The sequence below is a fragment of the Coenobita brevimanus genome, chromosome 108, assembly GCF_032717465.1.
Source record: "Coenobita brevimanus isolate Jiangsu-jjx chromosome 108, ASM3271746v2, whole genome shotgun sequence".
Classification (NCBI taxonomy): domain Eukaryota; kingdom Metazoa; phylum Arthropoda; class Malacostraca; order Decapoda; family Coenobitidae; genus Coenobita; species Coenobita brevimanus.
Window position 1 is genome coordinate 14,134,141 of NC_137061.1, and position 7,166 is coordinate 14,141,306.

Here is a 7,166-nt window from a genome sequence, read left to right on the forward strand (position 1 = left end):
GCAAGGAAGAGTGGCTGTGCATGACAGAAATAAAAGGAGAGAAATTGTGAACGAATAAATGATGACGCAGCCCTGAGGGGATATTCTCCCGCATTTGGTCTGATCAGCTAGTCAGGTCAGGTCCGGGTAAGGGGATGGGTCTTTTATGATGTGGTAGGGGTAAACCAGCACTGCTGTCGGGCCCTGCTGCAGATGTCACTGATTGCATTGCGCAGTTGACCCTTGTGCGGTGAGGATCTGTCCGTTCTCCCCTCTGGGGGTAAGATGCGAATGAATGTGTTTGAATGGATGAGTAAATGGGGAGTGTGTCGTCCTGTCTCGGCTACCTCCCTTTCCTTGGGGGAAGCAGCCTAGGTATATATATATTGTTACATAGCCTATGATTTCATCATCCTTTGTATAATTCTAACGTACAGTATGCTGCCTGTTTGATCACGATTCACCTCGTGGCTTCCATAGTGACCAGGCTTGTGTGTTCTACCTCACTCCCCCCTTCCCCCCTTTATAGTAGAGTAAGTCGTTCTTTCTGTTGTTCAGAGCAGGATTGTCAACTCTTTGCCCCCTATGGCTTCATTTGCGTGTCCTTCTTACAAGTTGTATCAAGCTCTGCTGGCCCCTATATAATGAGCTCAGTCTCTGCATTATTGCGACTTAGATCTACTCCTCATTTTGTTCACATCTCTGTCCTCCCCTGTATAGTGTATTATTGTTTTTGTGAGTGCTCAGGAAGTCTCCAGCCATGTACCTGCTGTATAATTTGAGTATAAGTGTTGTTACCATTTTTCTTGTACTGTATGGCCCAAGGCGTTAATTCGTAGGCCTGGTAAGATTTTTGTGATTCATGTAGAGTTTTTGATGTCAGCCAATATTAATATTATTTTGTACCTGTAATAATACATCTTGCTTTAACTAAGCATTATCCGGTTTTCTCATTTATCAGGGCTGACTTAGATTAATTTGCTCTTGCTAAATTAATGTTAATAGAGGCAATTGCAGTTAACCATATATGTAACCTGTTTTGCCATTACATTATCCTTATGAGTCCTGAATGTTTAGTTGTTAGATTGAGCATTAAACTTTAACTTGTAATTTTACCTAACTCTTTTGTTTTGAACATGGAACTTTGCGGGACAGTAGTGATTTTAGTATTTAGTATTCTCACTTGAAGTGTTCAATATCTCTCTCTGTCCCGTAAGATAAATTTGGCGACCTCTTATCAGGATATTCAGGATATTATCATGAGGATATTGCTTGATATTTTGTGACTGTGATTTATTCATGATGTCTACTATTACTAATCTTGATGAAGCCAAAGATTTTTTGTCAAATGTGCAAACAGTGTGTGATGTAGAAAACAGAACAAAGAATGAACTTAAGCTTGTTGCTCAACAATTGGGAATTGCTGTTCGCTGTCATCAGTCTAAAGATCAAATTGTTGACATGATTAATAAAAGCTTGTTTAATGTAACTCCTCCAGATGAGCAAACGCAGATTGAAATAGCTAAGGTACAGCTAGCCCTGCAGGAGGCTCGTGCTAAGGAGGCTGAGTTTCAGGCACGTTCTAAGGAGGTACAGGCACAAATTGAAATTGCTAGGATTCAAGCAGACCATGAGTATCGCATGAAACAAAGTGAAACTGGATTATTTAGCTCTGATGATTTTGATGTGGCTAAAAATGTTAAACTTGTCTGTTCTTTTAGTGAATCTGATTTAACAGAGTATTTTCAGTTGTTTGAAAGAGTAGCTACAGGTTTTCATTGGCCCAAAAAGTATTGGCCAGTACTCATACAGAGTGTTCTCACCGGTAAAGCTCAAGTAACTTATGCATCTTTGCCTCAGGATCAATCTGATAATTTTGATGTAGTTAAGAGCTTGATTCTTAAGGCCTATGAGCTTGTTCCTGAAGCCTATAGAGTAAAATTTAGTACAACTTATAAGCAAGATAAGCAATCCCATGTTGAGTATGCAAAAATCAAAGAAGATCTGTTAGAGCAGTGGTTAAATTCTAAGAATGTTATTTCTGATTTTGATGAATTTAAGCAGATGATTTTGCTGGAGGACTTCAAAAGGTGTATTAATAAAGATGTAAGCCTATATCTTGATGAAAAGAGAATAGATAATTTGTCTGGTGCTGTAGTTTTAGCTGATGAATATGTTCTCACTCACAAGAGATATTCTAAAGAAAAAAGGAAAGCTGAGAGTAAGTACGTTGCCTCTACTCAGAGTACAGGTAACAGGAAAGAGAATAAAGATGATGGTTCTCAGGAAGTAAATACCAGCTCCACCTCTAGATTTCAGAAAAGTAAATGTACTTATTGTAGTAAGCTTGGTCATACTACGGAGAAATGTTTCAGAAGACAGCGTGATGTGAACAAAAAGGAGTCTTTAAATATTCAGTCAATTGGTCTAGTGTCCACCCTTGAGAGTTCCCAGAATTCTTTAACCGAGTTAACTGAACCTGCTTTGAGGGGTAAATTAAATTCTCATGATGAAGCTCCTCTTTTGAGGAGTAACGTGGGTGACACTCTCATGAGTTCATGTGCTAATCTCCTGTCTGATGGTTTTGTCAGTCCTCTGGACAGTAACGACAGGAAATCAGTTATAATATATCGTGCTACAGGTGCTTGCCAATCCCTTATGCTGACCAGTGTTCTAGGCTCTAATATTAATACCTCTGATGAAACTGTAATCTTACAAGGTGTAGGGAATAATTATTTCTCTGTCCCTCTGTGCAGAGTGAATTTAGAGTCTGGTTTTGTTAATGGTTCCGTTATGGTTGGGTTGGTTGAGACACTCCCAATGTCAGGTGTAACTTTGTTACTTGGAAATGATATTGGTGGAAGTCAAGTGTGTCCAGCTCCTCAGTTGTCTAGTGAACCAGTGACTGCGACCCAGGATTGTGATATCCCTGATGTGTTCTCTGCATGTGCTGTCACTAGGGCTAAATCTAAAGTTACTGGTGACTTAGAAGATAATGATGTTGATGATGTTATCCTAGCTGACACTTTTCTTGCTAATTTGGACCACTCACCAGATGAGGCAGTACTCCGTAGTGTTGGTATTTTGTCTCGTCAAGAGTTGCTTGAGTTGCAGGTTGTTGACCCTGAGTTGAAAGGTCTAGCTAACTCTGCTTGCAGTGAAGAAGAGTCAGCTGGTGCTTCTAACATGTTATTAGGTAAAGTCTGGAGTACTTATGAGAAAGTGGAGACCCCCAACAGCATCAGCCGACTGTGAATGGGAGGTTGTACATCAGGTTGTCATCTCTCGTGTTTGTAGGCAGGATATCATTTGAGTGGCTCATGATTCCAGTTTGGCAGGACACCTTGGAGTGAGGAAGACTGTGGCACGCATTTTGAAACACTTCTATTGGCCAGGTATCTGCAGAGATGTTTCCTGGTATTGTAAGTCTTGTCACACCTGTCAAGTTGTGGGGAAGTGTAATCAGACCGAAAAGGTTGCACCTCTAGTTCCCATTCCTCCTTTTGAGGCGCCATTCATCCGTGTGTTGGTGGATATTGTGGGCCCTCTTCCTAAGACTTCTTCAGGATTTTCTTATGTGTTGACCCTGATTGATATGGCTACTCGTTATCCTGAAGCCATTCCACTTAGAAATATCTCAGCAAAGAACGTGGTTAAGGAAATGCTGGGGTTCTTCACCAAGTTTGGTCTGCCCAAGGAGGTACAGTCAGACCGGGAAAGTAATTTCATGTCAAATGTTTTCAAGCAGTCTCTGAAAGAGTTGGGCATCACCCAGATCACGTCTTCAGCTTAACATTCCCAGACCCAAGGAGCGTTGGAGAGATATCATCAAACACTCAAATCGATGCTCAGGAAAAACTGTTTGGAACATCAGAAAGACTGGGATAAAGGTCTTCCATTTGTTGTATTTGCCGCAAGAGAATCTCCAAATGAATCACTGGGCTTCTCACCCTTTGAACTACTGTTTGGCCATGAAGTAAGAGGACCCCTTAAGCTACTCAAGGAATGCTGGCTGTCGGAGGAAGATGACGTCAACCTGCTGGAGTATGTGATGAAGTTCAAAGAACGGCTGTCCACTGCTTTACAGCTGGCAAGAGAGAATTTAGGAGCTGACTTGGTATGATAAGAAGTCCAGGTTACGCCACTTTCAGCCAGGAGATCAGGTTTTAATTCTGCTACCGGTGCATGGGCAACCTATTCAAGCCAAGTTTAGTGGTCCTTATTTCGTGGAGAAGAAACTCAGTGATGTCAACTATGTCATCGCCACACCAGATCGTAGAAAGAACAAGCAACTTTGTCACATCAACATGCTAAAGTTTTATCACAGGCGGGACGAAAATAACCCAGTCTGCACTGTAGCTGTTTTACCTGAGTCTGCAATTGAAGTTCTCCCATGCAGCAAGAGCCTGAGTGATAGTTTGGGGAAGAATCCTGATATCATGAATGATCTCCAGACTAAGCTTTCTCATCTACCTCCCGAGGAAAGGCAGGAATTTTCGGCATTACTGCAGGAGTACCCGCAAGTGTTCTGTGCCACTCCAGGAAGAACCACTGTGTTGATGCATGATGTCAATGTTGGAGACGCAAAGCCAATTAAACTGCCTCCTTACCGTGTGAACCCAGGGAAAGTTCCTCTCATCCAGAAGGAGCTTGGCTACCTCTTCAACCACCAGATGATTGAGCCCTGTCAGAGCGAGTGGAGTTCTCCTGTCACTCTAGTCCCTAAGCCAGGTGGGTCACAGCGGCTTTGCATCGAGTACAGACGTGTTAATCAGATAACCAGAATAGACACTTACCCTCTCCCTCGCGTGGAAGATTGCATAGACAAGATCGGAAAGACTAGGTACATAAGTAAGTTTGATTTGTTAAAGGGATACTGGCAAGTACCTATGACTGAACGTGCTAGGGAGATCTCATGTTTTGTAACACTAGGAAAGCCTTTTGCATGTTCTGTAATGCCATATGGTATGAAGAATGCACCAGCCACTTTTCAGAAGCTCATGAAAGTTGTAACAGAGGGTTTGGCAGGGTGTGTTGTTTATATTGATGATGTATTAATCTTCAGTGACAACTGGAAAGATCACCTATTCCATGTCAGTAAATTTCTTGAGCGTTTGGTTCAGGCTAATCTTGTAGCTAATTTATCAAAGTGTGAGTTTGGTCAAGCTAAAGTTCAGTACCTTGCGTACGTAATTGGTGATGGACACGTTGCACCACCCGGAGCTAAGGTTCAGGTTGTTTAGTTGTTAGTTTGAGCATTAAACTTTAACTTGTGATTTTAACTAACTCTTTTGTTTTGAACCTGGAACTTTGCGGGACAGTAGTGATATTAGTATTCTCAATTGAAGTGTTCATTATCTCTCTCTGTTCCGTAACAATATATATATATATATATATATATATATATATATATATATATATATATATATATATATCGTTTCGTTCCGTTTTTGAAGTCTCCAACATGTTTGCATGCGTCGGCCTTTGTCACCTCATGGGTGCTGTCCATGCTTCTCGATCTGTGGCAGCCTCCCTTAACCCTGAGATCGTACTTAATGACCTCGTCCCACGTCTTTTTTGGTCTACCTCTCGCAACCCCACCTCCTATATTAACGCTTCTCACTTTGTGCACCCAATGAACATTCCCCATCCTCTCCACATGTCGAAACCACTGCAGTCTACCTCTCCTCATCACAGCACCAATACACTCTAGTCCCATCCTACCTCTCAACTTTTTCGTTGTAAACCCAGCCCCCCCAGGCCTTGCACGCAGAGACGCACTGCACAGCTACCTAATCATTGTTCTTTTTTTACGTTTGAGCCTGTGAATATCCTCTTCCTTTACTGTTCAGGTCCCACTACCATACAGTACTCATGCTGCATACAAAGACCCCTTAGCATAAAGGGAGAGCCCTCTCAATGTCAAGAGAGGCAACAGCTCCCTGAACTACTTCCAACCACTTCTCACAGCCCCACCCCCAGCACATGACATGTCTCCCACATAGCATAACTATTCCACGCACTCAAGAGACTCACTAGCAAGTTCAATCTTTTCATGCTTGACAATCCTCACCTACTCTTCCCAACACACTGCAAACATAAAATCAGCATTATCTTGTAGTCTGCCTCTAATACTACTACGTCTCTTATGCATCCACTTATCACAAACACCGCACAAGATGGAATTACTTCCCACCCCTTGTGGCAAATTGCACATGGTCACTCTGCCTCTTCTTTGACAGTACTCCCACCAACCCTAGATATCGTCACTCTTGTTTTATCTGCATTTACTCTTAAGCCCTTGTGCCCCATACCATTTCTCCAAATCCAAAACCTATCCTCCGTTACGCTTTCATTCTTTGCAGTCAACACCAAATCATCAGCATACAACATATCCCATGGGAGTACATTTCTGAAGTCACGTGAGAGGGCTTCAAGTACCATGATAAACAACAAGGGACTCAAAAGTGACCCTGATGCACACCAATATTTACGGAAAACTCATCACTCAAATCTCCATTCACCCTCACCTGGGTGCAAGCATCAACATAAATAGCCATAACCACCCTAACCAGCCACTCATCCATTCCAAGCTTTCTCATTGCCCACTTCACCACCTCTCTAGGAACTCTGTCAAAGGCCTTCTCCAAATCAACAAAAACAAAGTACAGTTCCCTTTTCTTTCCTATATGTTTTTCCTGAAGCTGTCGAACAATGAATATGACATCAGTGGTCCCCCTGCCTGGCATAAACCCAAACTGCTTCTCATCAATATTCACTCTTTCTTTAAGCATACCTTCTAGAACTCTCTCCATTACCTTCATTATCTGATCCAAAAGCTTTATTCCTCTATAATTTCCTCTTTCCAGGGCATCACCCTTCCCCTTGTACACATTTACAGTTACACTCATCAGCCAATCATCTGGGACAACGCACTCATTTATAATCATATTTATCATGGCAGTGACTAACCTCACTCCTTTATCTCCTGAGGCCTTCAACATTTCAGTAGTCAACCCAGACACACCTGCTGCCTTTCCCGCCTGCATCCTGCCTGTTGCCTCACTCACAGTGGCAGCATCAATCAAAGGCCAACGGCCAAACACTTTATCTACTGGCTCCAAACCTTCCCTGTCCCAGTCAAATTCCTATTCAACAACCGACTATACTGCTCTCTCCATGCATCT